Source organism: Balaenoptera borealis (assembly GCF_965194805.1).
Source record: "Balaenoptera borealis genome assembly, chromosome: 13".
NCBI classification, from domain to species: domain Eukaryota; kingdom Metazoa; phylum Chordata; class Mammalia; order Artiodactyla; family Balaenopteridae; genus Balaenoptera; species Balaenoptera borealis.
This window is the reverse complement of record NC_138870.1, coordinates 55,180,568-55,197,834: the sequence shown is the minus strand read 5'-3', so window position 1 is coordinate 55,197,834 and position 17,267 is coordinate 55,180,568. Positions and strand designations below refer to the sequence as shown.

Below are 17,267 nucleotides of genomic sequence, written 5' to 3'. Positions count from 1 at the left end.
AAATTTTTATGACATCCTTGTGAAAAGATGAAGAAATATGGCTTGGATGTTGTGCATTCCTTTGTGCTGACATCAACTTCCAAGGTGGTCTTTTCTATCAGCATCCTGGCATAATTTACAGATTTTCAGATATCTAAAGGTAGAAGGGATAGCTAACTCTGTTGATGCCCAAATTTAAGATTGAAAAAGATCTCAACAACCCATACTATAATTTGAGATGATGAATATGAAGTATTCATGAGGGGAATTAGTTTCAAAAGGAGGAAAAATCAGCCATACCAGTATAGGGTGGAAAAAGTGATTTAAAAACAATTGCTTGGATTACATATCAGACTAAGAAACAGATATTGCTAGTTTCCCATCTAATGTTCATTCTGCCCTTCTAATTTGTAAAAGAACACCTACAGTGTTGAGTATGGCAACATGCCCAACCATGAAACTACATTTCCGAGCCTCCCTTTTAGATTGTGGTGCTCAATGAAATATAAGCAGAAGTCTTCAGAAGTACTTCTGGGAAAGCTCTTTAAAGGGGACTGACTCAACTGAGAGGTTTCTGCATTTGGATGTCCAGTTGTTCCAACTGCCATTTATTGGAAAGGACTGTCTTTGCTCCATTGTACTTCTTTTTTTAAATTGAAATATAGTTGACGTACAATATTATATCAGTTTCAGGCATACTACACAGTCATTTGGCACTTGCATACATTATGAAATGATCACCACGATAACTCTAGTAAACATCTGTCCCCATACAAAGTTATTATAATGTTACTGACCATATTCCATATGCTGTGTATTACATCCCCATGGCTTATTTATTTTATAAGTGAAGGTTTGTACTTCTTAATCCCCTTCAGCTATTTTGCATCCCCCACCTCCTCTCTTCTGGCAACCACTCATCTGTTCTCTGTATCTGTAAGTCTGTTTTTGTTTGGTTTGGTTTATTTGTTTTGTTTTTTAGATCCATTGTATTTTCTTTACTCCTTTGTCAAAGATCTGTTGACTATATTTGTGTGGATCTATTTCTGTGCTCTCTATTCTGTTCCATTGATCTACTTGTCTTTTCTTTTGTGAGTACCGTACTGTCTTGATAACTGTAACTTCACAGTAATCTTGAAGTAGAATAGTGTCAGTCCTCTGACTTTTGAGTCCTCCGTCAATACTGAGTTGGCTACTCTACATCTTTTGACTCTCCATATAAACTTCAGAATCAGCTCGTTGAAGTCCACAAAATAACTTGCTGAGATTTTGATAGGGATTGTGCTGAATCTATAGATCAAGTTACAAAGAACTAACATCTTGACTATATTGAGTCTTCTTAATCATGAACATGGAATATCTCTCCATTGATTTAGTTCTTTCATATCTTTCATAAGAGTTTTGTAGCTTTCCTTATGTAGATCTTGTACATATTTCATTAGATTTATACCAAAGTATTTCATTTTGGGGGGTGCTAATATGAATGGTAAAATGGCTTTAATTTCAAATTCCACTTGTTCACTGCTGGTATATAAGAAAGAGATGACTTTTATATATTAACCTTGTTTTTACAACCTTGCCCTAGTCACTTATTAGTTCCCGGAGTTTTTTCGTCAATTGTTTTGGATTTTCTCTATAATCACATCATCTATGACCACAAACAGTTTTATTTTTTCCTTCCCAATCTGTATACTTTAATTTCCTTGTCTTGTCTTAGTGCTTTAGCACTTCATCAACTACATTTCAGATTTTCTTACCCCAGTACTGGTTCTGCAGAGGTTTCTGCTCTGGGAAGTTGTCATTCTCTATATTCACCTGTCTCTCCAGTTTTTGAGGTAGTGATTGCCATGTGATCTTACTGCTCTTATGCATCTAAGAATAATTTTTTTTTTAGTTTGTTCAGCTTTTTACTTGTTAGGACAAAATAGCAACTTATAAGCTCCTTACATGCCAGATCAGAAACCGAGAGTTCCTAAAACTGGCTCCTAAATACTCAGAATAGAGAAAATAATAATATCACTATGTTTTGCCCTTGTCAAAGTACATCAGGAAAATTATATTTAGTTCTAGGCATTGTGTTTTTTTTTTTTTTTTTTTTAGGCATTGTGTTTTAAGAGCGATTTTGACTAATAACATGTGACCCAGGTAGGTTTTCCAAACAAGTCATATAAAGACCATTTGAAGGAAATGGGTTTTTTAGCCTAAAGAAAGACTTGTGGTAAGATGATCACCATTGTAAAGTACTGCCGTTTTGAGGAAGTAACTTTAGATATATTCTTTATTGCTTCAAGCAGAAGAAGGATGGGTCATCAGATTTCAGCCAAATATAAGATAGAACTTTCCAAATTTAGGGTTGTTTGAATCCACACTGTATAATCTTATTGCATAGTCATTGAATTCCCAGTTATGGAGATGTTTATACGCAGAGACTTAGCGACTAAACAAAGTACATTGTGGGAATATTTGGAGTAGGAGGTGAGATTAGAGAAATTGTTTTCACTCCTTTTGAAGACCAGAATCCTTCTTCAAGTGAAAGCCTACTGAAGCCTTCTCAGTATAACCCCACTCCTGGAAAGACTCTCTAGCACTTCCTAGGACACAGCTTTAAAAGACTGGATTAGAAGATAACTCTGTAACTCTGATTCCAACTCATAATGTTAAAAAACCTAAATCCAATGAATATTTGCCCATACATGATTTTTGTCTTTGATATCCAAGAAAAGTATTGGGAGAAAACCTGATTTATCATCAGAAAACTTTTAAATAAAAATAAAATTCCCTGTCATATATGTATCATAGGTGAATGATTATTGTGTATTTTAAATGTAAAACTACATTACCACCTAAGGGAAATTTTAGTCTGTGCCATCATCTCCATAATTTTTTGTAAAGTGTACATTGTAATAAATCAGTAACTAGTATCTATTATAATAGTAATAAGTAGTAATAAATAGTAATAAAAATGAATGATAGAACACCCATTTGGTACCAAGCTTTGTTTCAGGTGCTTTGGGGGGAGGGAGGCAGAGTTCAAGGAGGAACATTAAGGAGAGAGAGAAAAACAAAAACAATCAGACCTAGGTGTAGGTTCAGACTTCAAAGAATTTACAAACTGGCCAGAGTTACATGTACAAAAGTCACTGTAATTTAAAGCAGAAAAAAAGATAATCACTTTCAAGTATGTGCTGAGTGAGTTCAAGGAAAGAAGAGATTTCCATGGTATGGGAATTAAGGGAGGCTACTTGGGAGCAGTGGTGTTTGAGAGGGCCTGGAAGGACAGCTAGACAGAGATGGGAGGAAAGGGATTTCAAGCAAAGGGAAGATTATGGAAAATATTGCTGAAATGCAAACTGAAGCACTTATACCAAGAGAGGTTTTACTGCATTAGTCAGAGGCCAGCTGGAAACAATTCACTGCAGATGGTTCTTGGGAAGGCACTGGACTGGAAGGACCACATATAGAGATTGGGCAGAGTTATAGGAACAAACAAGGAATGTTGAGGCCCCCAGACACTAGCAATACTGGGGAGCCATTACCACCCTAGGACTGAAGGGTTAAGCAAAGGAAGCAAAGGAAATAGCATTAAAACCCTACTGAGAGTTGGAGCCCTGGGGGAAGGGCTATCTGGTGGGAGCTGAGGTCGCAGAGGCCCGTGACCACTGCCAGAGAAGAGGCACCAAAGCAGCGAATAGACGGGAAGAAATACCCTGACCTCTTTCTCCTTCTGCTCTGCTTTCTTATGTCAGTGCCTCCCATGACCAAACTCAACAAGAAGCCAACAAGCAAGGGAACTTGGATGACGTAAGCCACCAGCATGGGCCTGCAGGTAGGTGGGGCACAAGCAAGGCTGAGAAGGACAAAAAATGGAAACTGGGTGGGTGGTTGGTTGAAAGAACAAAGAATAAGCATGAAATGAAAGATTAGAAGTTTAGAGAGAATTTTGGAAATCTTAATTACCACTTTAAAAATTTCTAAATTATTTGGTAGTCCATGTAGAGACGCTGATGCTTGATCAACAAGAGAATGACATAACAAACATCCCAGAAGTGGGCAGGCCAGGCAAGGCAGAACTCCGTGATGTTATCAGTGTTCCATGTTCCTTCTTCCATTCTGCACCCCGATTCTTAGCATGTGCCTTTCATCTACGGTCACCCTCATGGCTAAAATTTGGCCACTCCACCTCTAGTCTCACATCCATGTCCTAGACAACAGCAATAAGAAGAAAATGACAACGAAACCAAAGTTTTCCAGAAATCCACAGCAGATTTTCATCCCAGGGTCAACCTCAGCTACAAAATGAGGGAGGCTGGGAAAAAGGCACACTGCTACTCTGAATAAAATCAGTTTGTTTTTTTTAAGAAAGAAGAGAAAATGAAAAATTGAGTAGAAGCTAGCAGCATTTGATATAAAAGAGAAGAAAGCCTGATGAGACGAGGGCACTCTAATTCTTAATTATTTGAGCTTCCAGTAATTCCAAATTTGGGTGTTGTTGCCTAGATGGAGAGGTTAGGAGGAGGAGTTATTTGGGGGAATGAAAAGGGTTTCTGAGATTTGAGACATACTAAATTTTGAGTGACAGCATCATATAACACATAATGGCTAAGCCATGTTAGAAAACAAGAAAGGGGAGAGAACTGGAGATAGAGAGTTGAGTGGTAAGGTAGATTGGATTATTGTTCCCAACTTTTTACCTCTATACTTAATAAAATTATACACTCATACCCTTTGCCATTGCAAGCCAAGTTTATTTATCAGCTCCACTGAAACTGGGTTTGGTGACATGAATTTTTTCGACAGTGGTTTGAGAGCAGAAGTGACATGTGCCAGTTTTAGGCCATGAGGTATTTCTGTTTGCTGTTTGAGATTCTCAGCTCCCTTATGAGAAGAGCACTCCCTGGTCCTACGATAAGGACTCATGAAATGGATCAGAACCAATGCCCAGCCAAGCCCAATAGAGCCACAGGCAACGTGCGAACTCATGAGGGAGGAATAGATGCCTGTGGTTAAAACCACTGAAGTTTGAGGTTGTTTTTATTATGAAATGCTATTGTAGCAGAAACCTAATTAATACATGTGGTCACTCTCAAATACACAAGAACATATGGGAACTACTTCTCCCTTACTAGGAAGACCCTGATCAAAAAGACAGATAAAACAAGTTTTGGCAAGGATATGGACCCTCATACATTGCTAGTGGGAATGTAAATAGGTACACCCTCTTTGGAAAAGTCTGGCTGTTCCTCAAAATGTTAAAAGTAGAATTATCATATGACGCAGCAATTCCACTCCTAGATGTATTACCAAGAGAAATGAAAACATAGGTCCATACAAAAACTTATGCGTGGGCTTCCCTGGTGGCGCAGTGGTTGAGAGTCTGCCTGCTAATGCAGGGAACACGGGTTCGAGCCCTGGTCTGGGAAGATCCCACATGCCGCGGAGCAACTAGGCCCGTGAGCCACAACTACTGAGCCTGCGCGTCTGGAGCCTGTGCTCCGCAACAAGAGAGGCCACGATAGTGAGAGGCCCGCGCACAGCGATGAAGAGTGGCCCCCGCTCGCCGCAACTAGAGAAAGCCCTCGCACAGAAACGAAGAACCAACATAGCAATCAATCAATCAATCAATCAATCTTTAAAAAAAATAAAAAACTTATGCGTGAAGGTGGAGAGCAGCATTATTCACAATAACCAAAAAGTGGGAACAACACAAATGTTCATCATTGGTGAATGAATAAACAGAATGTGGTATATTCATATAAGGGGATATTACTCAGCAATAAAAAAGAATGACATACTGACACATGCTACAGTGTGGATGACCCTTGAAAACATTACGTTAACTGAAAGGAGCCAGATTCAAAAGATCACATATTTTATGATTTCATTTATATGAAACTTCCAGAATAGGTCATCTATAGAGACAGAAAATAGACCTGTGGTTTACAGAGGATGGGGAGGGGGATAAGGAATGACTGATAATGGGTAAGGGGTGTCTTTTGGGGGTTATAAAGATATTCTAAAATCGATTGTGGTGATGGTGTCACAACTCTGTGAGTATACTAGAGTTGTGTACTGTAAATGGATAAATGGTATGGTATGGTTTAAAACAAAGAACAAAGGACAAAGCCACAAACCTGTCAATAAGACACATGCTGTAAGCTGAGGGCAATAAACCAATCACACTCTCTCACCTGATCTGACTGTGACAATGGCATATGTGGTTGTGAAAGCTGGTCTGGGGTTAGTAGGTGCAATCTTTGCCAGACAAATGGAGATATTCTGTATGTGGTGCTAACTTGCCTATGTAGGAAAAAGGCAGATATTCGTGGTTTCATTAGCACCATGATGATCTCACCCAGTTGGTTTCAAGCTCTGTAAAAAATATTTCCTTTAATAATGTTCACAAGCTATACTTGAATAAAATCTAAGTGTAGAACATTCAAACAATTCAGAAAGATTTGGAGGAAAATATGAAAGTGTGACAATCTTTCTTTACCAGCCTACCAATGCTACATATTCTCCTCCCAGAGGTAATCACTGGAAAAAATTGACATACTATAACCTTCTAGTCCTTTGTTCTAAGCATTTGCTTAAATATATAGGCAAGTCTACAGCCTTATTTTTACATAAATTGGACCATACTAAGCACATTGTACTGAAACTTGCTTTTAAAAAACTTAACATGTCTTGAAGATCTTTCCATTCATTTTTATCAGCTGTACAGTTTTTTTCTATAGTATGGCTATATCATAGCTTGATTATCTATTCCCCTATTGAAAAATGTTAGGTTGTTCCCAATGTACTGCTATTACAAAGCAATGGTAACAGAGTTCTTGATATATACATCTTTGAGCATGTGTGCGATTTTTTCTGCAGGATAGTTTTTAAAAGTTACATTTCTGAGTTGAAGAGAATGCACATCTTAAATTTAAAGTCGCTTAAAAAAAATTAGTAGAAACCTTTTTTCCAAATAAACCTTTACATGGAAGCTGAATATGTAGAAAATTAAGAGAGAAAGTGCATTGATCTTGGGCAGGGAAGCAGAGCTCTGAAGCTCTAACCCCTCGGCCTCACTCTCAGCCTCTGGCTTTCATTGCCCCAAGGCACCTTCATGGAACCCTAGGGTTCCACAGAGTACAAATTGGAAACCATTGCTTTAGTCAACTGAATTGACATGTAATATTTCAGACCATAAGGATGGATTTCAAATGTGGTTTTTATAACAAATTAATTCCAAATCATATAGTTTTAGCAACCTATAAGAGTAGTGTATTATTTTATGTCAACCAACTGGACCATTGTCAATGAGGATGACTTTTGAAAGCAATGGAGTTTCAGAGTTTCTAGAGAAGAGAGACTTAGGGGAGGTAAGCTGATTACAGGAAGGGGCTGGGTACTGCTGCTGCATTCACATGGCAAGCTGCCTGCCTAAGCTGGCTTTGGGGAGCTGAGAGTGAGTGGTAGAATAAAGCACCTCCCTTCAAGCTACCACTTGGCTTGACCATATCATAAACGTTTCATAAATCAAAATGAGATGTCATGAAGACAGAATAATTCAGATGCTAGATTTTATACATCTTTATTACCTATGGTTCTGTGTTAAATCCCAGGCTTAGAAATAGGAGCTTTGAGAATGCTTATATTACCATCAGCTAAAGGAATACATCTGGATAGCAATAAGTCTTTTGCAATCCAACACAAAACGTAAGGTGATGTTACCTAATTCTAATGAAATCTTTAAAAAATGAAGTTCGAGAGTGTAAATACTTCCATAGCAACTCCTTTCAAATATACCAACAGCATTTAGATTGGAAATCATCATGAAGACATACAACTTACAGTCCCCAATTCCATTTTATAGGGAAAAAAATAAGTAAAGCTAGATAAGGACCTCCCTGGTGGCGCTGTGGTTAAGAATCCACTTGCCAATGCAGGGAACATGGGTTCAAGCCCTGGTCCGGGAAGATCCCACATGCCGCAGAGCAACTGAGCCCACGCACCGCAACTACTGAAGCCTGCGTGCCTAGAGCCCTCGGGCCGCAGCTACTGAGCCCACGTGCCACAACTACGGAAGCCCATGCGCCTAGAGCCCGTGCTCCGCAACAAGAGAAGCCACCGCAATGAGAAGCCCGCGCACTGCAGCGAAGAGTAGCCCCTGCTCACCGCAACTAGAGAAAGCCCGCGTGCAGCAACAAAGACCCAATGCAGCCAAAAATAAATTAAAAAGAATTTTTAAAAAAAGCTAGTTAAAGCTGCGTAGTTGAGACACATTATCTGAAGCTAAAGTCTGGCTGATATTTGAGAAAATAAAACAAAATAAAACCCAAATATTCAAAGACATGTCATTCCCACTCCTTGTCACAGCCGTTCATTCCCTCATTGAGAGCAGAGGCTGTGTCTTTTACCTTTATGTCCCATGGTCTTGCATAAGATTCAGTAAATCTTTGATAAATGAATGAAAAAAAAATGATTGGTTGCCACCAAATCTGAAAGGAGAAAGTACATCATTTAATTAAAACATTCTGGCCTCCTAAAAGCCGTTCTTAATAAAGGGACAGATCTTTTAAGAAGCAAACCACTTCTTTAAAATTAAAAAAAAAAAAACAAGCCCCTTATAAAATTCTCAAATACTGCAGAAAGATATAAAATGTTCTAATTTCACTCTCTAGAGGTAATGTCTGTTAATAGCGTCTTGTTAATTCTAAATATTTTATGCTTTTGTGAGTCTATGTGTAGAGAACACCTCTTACTCTTTCTGGCCACGCAAGGTAAGCATCCTCTCCCCGTGCTTTGGGAATTCCCACTTAATACTTAGTGGGGCACATCTTGCCTCTCAATATAGAAGCTAAAAATGCCAGCTATTCCCTTTTCTGGTGTCTCTTGCAGCAGAGGTATAAACACACATTCTAGCCTCCATCACTTAGCCCCCTAGACTTTAGAAGGTAGGAACTCAAAGAGCAGAAACCACAAGGAATCCATGCTGATGAGGACGGGGGCAGTGGCTGCAGTCAGCAGTTGGAAGAAGCAGTGGGTTAATGGCAGGGCACCAGCAGCATCCAAGATTTCCCAGGGCAGCTGCACGGTGTGGTCTGCAGCATTGTAACTAGCTGCGTAGCTCAAAGCTGGTTCTGCCAAAGGAGTGCATTGTGTTTGTGCTTTGCCCAGGTCTCACTGGATCCCTTTTTACTGTTTTGTGTGCTTCTCCTCCCCAGCACCTTGAGGCTCTTTCACTTCCAAAAAGCAGCACCTACATCTTTTTCTCAAGGGCTGCCCTGCGGCTCCTGGAATTAGCTTTTGCCAGAATGCATGGAAAGCCAGAAGTCCTGGGAATTTGCCTTCCTGGAACAGCCCTTATCCAGTGACATAGAGGTGCACAGTTGGAAAGCCCAGCCCTAGGCCTTGGGTTGGGGCCATACTGAGGTGTAACTTCCACTACAGAGTTTCTCTGTGGGATCAGGCTATAGCTACTCTGGGGACCTTTGCTTGAGACTGCACCTTTGCTGGGCTTTCTCCCCTTCCCTGTCCTGCTTCCCCAACTCCCATGTGGGCGTCTCCTGGCATCATTTAATAAATCACCAGCATACGAATCTTCCAGGGTCCACTTCTCAGCAGTCTGACCCAAGACAACCAACTTCCTGGAGATTCTGAACCAGTCAAAACCCTTTTTAAATATTCCCCCTTTCTGCCTAAATTAGCCTGGGATGGTTTCTCTTGCTTGCAATTCAGTATAGATAGATACAAGCACATGCATATATACATATGTTAAAATACATGTATACTTTTTTGTTAAATACATGTATACTTTTAACAAAAATTGAATCATAAAAATATTTTAGATTCTGAGTCTTTGCTTTTTTGAATAGCTACTTATTTATTTTCATGTCCATTTTTACCATCTTTGGAGTCTACCTTTATGAATATTCCTTTCTTGCCCCCTTTCTAATGGTTCCATGACTTTCTCATCAATCTAGTTTGGGTGGAATTGGGCCCACCCAGCTTTCAGGGTTAATCTATACTTGGCTTAAAACAATCAGCACATTCCTCAGAACTGGGTTTGGTTCATGGGATAATCACGAGACCAAATCTGGCAAATCAGGGCAACAAATTATGGGACCTTTGTTCGAACTGTATTGCCCCCACCCAGGACTGAGCAAGAAATATGCACCTAAACTTACAGCTGTAGGCAGCTTTTGGGGGATTAGGAAGGAGCAGCCTGCCAGGGGTTGGGGTCAATATAGTGGCAGTAGAGCAAAGAAATGGAGAGAGGGACATATTTTTTGAGCCCTGGATAAAGCCTTGCCTGAAGGACCGTTCACTTGTACGACCCAATATATTCCCTGTTTTGTTTGAGATACTTGAGGTCAGGCTTTCTGCGCTTTTCACCCTGTAGGTCTGTCATGAGGTTAAAGGATTTAATATATGTAAAATGCTTAGAATTGTGCTGTACGTGGCATCCACTAGATGATGGCTGCAGAAGTAGTAGGCATAGTCCGTCATACACGATACACAGATCTTCCATTTATCTTGTTCGTCTCTGGTGCTCACAGCAGCTTTTATTTCATTCCCCATTTCTGTGTGATTCTAACCGCTCTTGAGTACCCCCGCTTCTTCCTCATCACACTTTCTTCCCATTTTCCTGTCCTCTCCCCCATCATTTCATCTTTCTCACCTTCTCTCGCTTCCTGAAACTTGAAGTGGTTTGTGGATGCAGAATTGAGAATCAGGGAGAGAAACTCTGGAAGGTGATGAAAGTGCTTTCAATGCCTTTTTAAGGTGGATCTCTTTTTGTCTTGTACTCAATTTCTCTCTCTTCCTTCTTGGTACTTAGAGTCATGATACTCAAAGCCTTTGTTGTTAATAAGCAGATAAAAATCAAAAGTTAACATCATGTTTTACCACATTATCTGGGAAAGCATGCAAGGGCTCCCATACTCCCTGAAAAGACATCTAGTAGAAAGGCAGATCGCTCTTCCTTTTAATTCAGTTATTTACCAAGGACTCTATACTATTTTACACTTTCTTCTGTACTTCCCTTTTCCAATAAATCTTTCCATCAAGTGTTTATAATGTGTAAGTATTCCTCTTTGTTCAGATGAGCAACCATGTAGTACAAGGAAAAAAAATTCATTGAGGTGTTTGGATCACTTCACAGTATAGACAACTGAATTTTTAGTGGCTTGGCATCAGAACTTTAGGATAGAATTTCTTTTTTTTTTTTTAATTAATTTATTTATTTTTGGCTGTGCCGGGTCTTAGTTGTGGCACACGGGATCTTTGTGGCAGCATGCCAGATCTTTAGCTATGGCATGTGGACTCTTAGTTGCGGCATACGTGTGGGATCTAGTTCCCCGAGCAGGGATTGAACCCAGGCCCCCTGCATTGGGAGAGCGGAGTCTTACCCACTGGACCACCAGGGAAGTCTCGTAGGATAGAATTTCTTTTGTGGTATAGTCTTAGCCTTAAAATATACATTTCTCCAAGAGACAGCATAAAATGACATTAATACTGATATAATAAAATATCCTTTTATGAATACAATACAGTCTTGATTATGAATTTGACTTCCCTTGGAACATGTAATGTACACAGACATTTTAAGTGGGAACACTCCAGTTTAAATTTTAACGCAGGGTAAAGATATAGAATGATTCACAGGACAAGTATTTTTCTCACGAAGTACTAACTACTTATGATTCAAATTTACTTTTCCCTGCTTTTGTTTTCCCAAATCATTATTTCAATTATTTAATGTTCATCTTCTGACTTTTAATCTACTCATCATTTATTTGCTTGTGTATGCAGTCAAAAAATAACTGTGGCGTGTCTGCTATGTGCAAAGCAGTGTGCTAGGTGCCGATAAGGGGGAGAGAAGGGAACAAAAGTGAGTAAGCCCCTTCCCCTAAAGAGCTTACAGTTGATTAGGAGCAGACCCAATGTACAAATAACTCTAAAATATAATGTAAAGAGACTAAATATGGGGCAGGGAGAGAGAAGAAGCACAGGCCAAACAAGGAACAGTCAGTCAAAGAGGAAAGTAGGAAAGCCTGGTGCCTATGGGTGACTTGAATTATTCCATCTAGAAGGCTGTAAGGAAAGGAGCAGTGACAGGTGAGGGCATAGAGTAGGCTGGGCCACACCTAAGCATTTCATGGTTGACAAAAGCCAAAGGTTATTTATGGGGACTCAAAGGATCAAATCTGGGTTTGGGGGGTTTTAATCTCGCAGATTTGTTCAGAATGGAATGCAAATGCTTACAAACCAGAGGCACTATAATTGACAGTGTTATGTCAGATATTTAATTTTCCTTAGATACCAACATCGGTGCGCCACTAAATGACATTTTTGCTGACATAAATATTGGGGCTGATGGAGAATGAAGAGAGGGAGGCCGAAGCCCAAGTTAATAGCCGCAAATCTAGTCATTCTGCGGAACCCAGGGAGTCCGAACATTTTGCTGAAAATGTTTCAGATGGCTCACTCTACAAGGAACAGGGTTTTCACTACTCCTGGGACATTGTGGATGGAGATGGCAAATTGGATCCACGATTCTTTTCATCCTATCAAGTTGCACCATATGTTTATAAATAGTGTTTTTGTTATGACCCTAATTGAGGGAGATTTAGTGCTGGACTATTTCTGACTTGCTATTGTCTAAGATCTTGCATTCTTGCAAAAGTTGAAACAGAAAACTAGAGTAAATTACACATATCTGCTGCCTAAAGGATTTATATTTTCCTTTTGTTTGTTCTTAAATACCATCATTCGACTCATCTGCTGACTGTTCAATTGCAGGACATAGTGGCCTAAAGCCAGATATCCTGTCCTGTGGTTTCCCCTCCCCCACTCATGAGATTAAGAGGGAAGGGGGCGGGCGGCTAGAGGGAGAAGAGGAAAAAGGCAGAGGAAGTTCCTCTGTTTTACTAAAGACCTCATCCAAAAATAAAAGAAAAATATGTTAGTGTAAATACCACTACAAAGACAATTTCTGATTAGCCAGAAGCTTTCAGTGTGGTAGCTGGCACTGGTTCACTTCTTCTAGGCAACGAGAAATATAGACTGCGTGAATTTCAACAGCACGTTGAAGTGCTTTGTGATGGCACTAAATCTCAGCCTAATGTGCTGATGGAAGGGGCCCACCTGCCTTGCTACCCAGGACTGAGTCTGAGTTAAAGTCTGTGATGACTTGCTGCTTCTCTTAAGAGGCTGGGCTGCTGGCCTCCTTCCCAATGCTGTCTTTGGGGCTCCTGTATCTTGCATTGGCCAACTGTGCCGATTCATTTGGCAGTCAACTAAGAAGACAGCAGAGGTTTGGTTTAACAGCATGTTCAAAGCAATGTGATTTTAACGCTTAATGAGGTATATTCCACGTTCCACATATCAGTAGGACTCCTCCTTTTCCCTCCTTCTCTCCCTCGGATTTTCTTCTTTTTCTTGTGCATTCTTCACTTCTTCTCCCCCTCCCTCCCTCTTCTCCCTTCTTTCTTTCTTCCTTTCTCTCTTTCCTTCCTTTCAACTTTATTCCTCTTTTCCAGGGGCGGTAAGTCATTTCATACCATGCAAGTTAAGAACAATTGAAAGAAGAATTAGATTATGCTCGGCAAACAACGTGCTGCCTTCAGGACATGGTAGATGTTGTCATCTGACTTACATTGTCACAGAGAACATGGGTTTGTCATAAGTCATGTTTGTAACTGTAGTAGTTAGTGTTGGCCTTACCTGGTCAAGGAAATCTGTACTTTGAAGGCATAGGAGAAATCATGCTGTTAGTCCTCAACAATGATATTTTCAGGGAAACCATTGGCTTTTTATCTGGCTACGTGTTTCCACCAACTGATGCGAACAAATGGTTGTATGGGTACTCATCTCTGTGATAAAGCAGCTGGTGGTGAAGCATCAGTTGTTCTGCGCTCTGTGGCTGTAATTGTTAACATATTCTGACAGCATCTGGAAAGAAAGACCTGTACCAAGATCTGTATAGGCATACACTGTGTGTTAGTTTCCTGGGGCTGCCATAACAAATGATCACAAACTGGGAGACTTTAAACAACAGAAATTTGTTATCTCACAGTTCTGGAGACCAGAAGTCTGAAATCAAGAAATTGGCAGGGAAGGTTTCTTCTGGAGACTCTGGGAGAATCTGTTCTATACCTCTCTCCTAGTTCCCGGTGACTACTAGCAATCCTTGGCTTGCAGACTCATCATGTCAGTCTTTGCCTCCATTTTCCCCTCTGTGTATCTGTGTCTCAAATCTCCCTCTCCTTTCTCTTATAAAGACAGCCGTCATTGTATTTAGAGCCTACACTGAATGTAGGATGATCTCATCATGAGATCCTTAAATTAATTACATGAGCAGTGACACTATTTCCAGATCAAGTCACATTTACAGGTTCCAGGGGTTAGGACTGGAACATATCTTTTTGGGGACATTCAACCCACTACACACTGGTACCTTAAAACAAAAATATCAAAGATTGGGCTTCCCTGGTGGCGCAGTGGTTGAGAATCTGCCTGCCAATGCAGGGGACATGGGTTCGAGCCCTGGTCTGGGAAGATCCCACATGCCGCGGAGCGACTAAGCCCGTGAGCCACAATTGCTGAGCCTGTGCGTCTGGAGCCTGTGCTCCGCAACGGGAGAGGCCACGATAGTGAGAGGCCCGCGCACCGCGAAGAAGAGTGGCCCCCACTTGCCGCAACTAGAGAAAGCCCTCACACAGAAACGAAGACCCAACACAGCCATAAATAAATAAATAAATAAATAAAATTTAAAAAAAAATCGAAGATTAAAATCTGTAAAGTGACTGCAAACCAAATCAACATTTAAGCCAGTGGGAAAGGAATTTTGAGCTTGTCACTGAACAAAAGAGAAAACATACTTCTTTTGCCACTATCTTTTTGTCTACAAGGATTTCCGTTGAGTTTTGTAAAGGGTGTTCTCCTTAAACACTGATGTCATGTTTACAATCATTCGGAAACCAAATAAAAGAAAACAAGGTTGCTGTGTTGCTTCCAAAAGTTTTACTAAAAAAAAAAAAAAAAGACTGCACGAGAAAAACCATGTGGGTGGCTTCACTTCAGAGACACCATTCAGAGGAAAGTCAAGAGTAGTAGTGATTAAATCAGTTTAGCAGTTTTAATACACAAAAGTCAAACGGTCAGTTTGGAAAAAAAGAAACCTGTCAACTTCATTGTTTTAATCCTAAACTAAAATCTAATGGTAGGTTTCATTCAATCACCGGAAAGCTTTTGCTAGACCATAACTTTTTCATGCTTCTAATGTTATGATCATGCTATACCCCTGCCTCAGAGTGAAAAGAAAATAAGCCAGTAGCTCTAATAGATCAGCCTTTCTGTGGACCGGCCAGCCAGCACACTCTTAGGACTGTGGACGGCTCAGTTTTTGCAGACTCCCGTTTTGTTGACATTTCTATTCAATTACCCAGTGGAACACATTTGCTACTTTCAAGTGAAAAACCACATCTTCCTCCCAGTATATTTGTCAACATCTCAGCTGTTGACTTTGTATGCAGCGAAGTCCCAGTAGGTCCTCTGAAAAGCAAATACTTAAGAAGATGATTGAGTGAGCATCAGCCTGAAACTTGGGGACATTGGGCAACTACTTCAAGTTCCTGGGGCAAGTAGCATTAATAGGACCTTAACTTGGAATTGATTCTTAGAGCTCATATTCAAATATGACCACAACAATGCCTGCTACTGAAGTGGTTTTCCCAACGTCTGTCATTTGGGATGACCTACGCCTCTGCATCCCTCCAACAGAGTGGATCATTAAGAGCTGACTTTACCTCTCTCTGCATTTATCTCTAGGAGCATTTCAACCTACAACCATTAGCCAGAAAATGGTTAAAATTGATGCTGTAATGTTAATTCTTTTTTTAAACTGACGTACAGTTGATTTACAATGTTGTGTTAGTTTCTGGTATACAGCCAAGTCATTCAGTTATAGATATATATATTCTTTTTCATTATAGGTTATTACAAGATATTGAATATAGTTCCCTGTGCTATACAGTAGGTCCTTGTTTATCCCTCCCCATGCTATCCCCTTTGGTAACCATAGTTTGTTTTCTGTGCCTGTGAGTCTGTTTCTGTTTTGTAAATAAGTTCACTTGTGTCATATTTTAGATTCCACATATAAGTGATATCATAAGATATTTGTCTTTCTCTGACTTCACTTACTGTGATAATCTCTAGGTCCATCCATGTTGCTGCAAATAGCATTATTTCATTCTTTTTTATGGCTGAGTAGTATTCCATTGTATATATGTAGCACATCTTTATCCATTCATCTGCTGATGGACATTTAGGTTGCTTCCGTGTCTTGGCTATTGCAAATTGTGCTGCTGTGAACATTGTGGTGCATGTATCTTTTCGAATTAAGAGTTTTCTCCAGATATATGCCCAGGAGTGGGATTTTTAATGTTAATTCTTATGTAAAGGGACTTTTAAGATGAGGCAGTGCTTAGATTTTTGGACTGGAAAGCTGGCAGCAATTTGACAAGAACATATAGTGGTTTGGCATTATGTTGACATGACTTCAACAAGAAATACTTGTCAATTTTAAGTGCTAGCTATGTACACATTTGGGGTTACATATATGCACTATCAGAAACAGAGAATGGGGCCCTCTTTTACAGCCATGTGACTCTTGAGTGTATTTATGGATGTAGGCATTAACATCTGTGAAATTACATATGAAATATAAGGCTTAATTGAAATACGCTCATCGTGCTTAATTGAAACATGCTCATCGTGCTTAATTGAAACATGCTCATCGTGCTTAATTGAAAAGGTAACACAATATTCTTTATTAGTGGAGTTTTTTATTTAATGAAATTGTAAGACAAATATCTCATGTGCTTGGCTCATTAACAATGCTTATTTTTTATCAGAATTAATATTCTTCCATATTTTCTTTGGAAAAAGCAATATTGATGTTTATATAAAATGCAAACAAATGATGCAGTGTTTCACATTTTCCAGTTTTTCGCTGTGATATATTTATTCTCTAAAATTTTATGTTAGTGCAACAAAGAAAAGTGCTTCCACAATTCATTCCAAGATAATATATTGCTCCATTATAGCAAATGCGGTTACAACTTGGGCTTAGGACCTGGAAGCTAAAGCAGTCTTGGTACCTGTGTTCATTATATCTTGAACAAGGCTCTTTTGTAGGTCTTGGACCACAGATGAGTTATTAAAAGACAAAATTTCCATGCAAGTGGCAAAATCTTTAAAATACGTGGATGTAAATATCAATGTAGACAGATATATTT

The 17,267-nt window shown here is 39.7% G+C and overlaps 1 long non-coding RNA gene across 3 annotated transcripts in view; it reads left to right on the top strand.

Moving 5' to 3' along the window:
- LOC309609597 overlaps positions 1–17,267 on the top strand; it is a 198,988-nt gene that overhangs the window by 6,079 nt on the left and 175,642 nt on the right. For all 3 annotated transcript variants that reach the window (XR_014233501.1, XR_014233502.1, XR_014233503.1), the window contains exon 2: positions 3,726–3,805. This is a non-coding gene — a long non-coding RNA (uncharacterized lncRNA). The remainder of the gene's footprint in view (positions 1–3,725; positions 3,806–17,267) is intronic.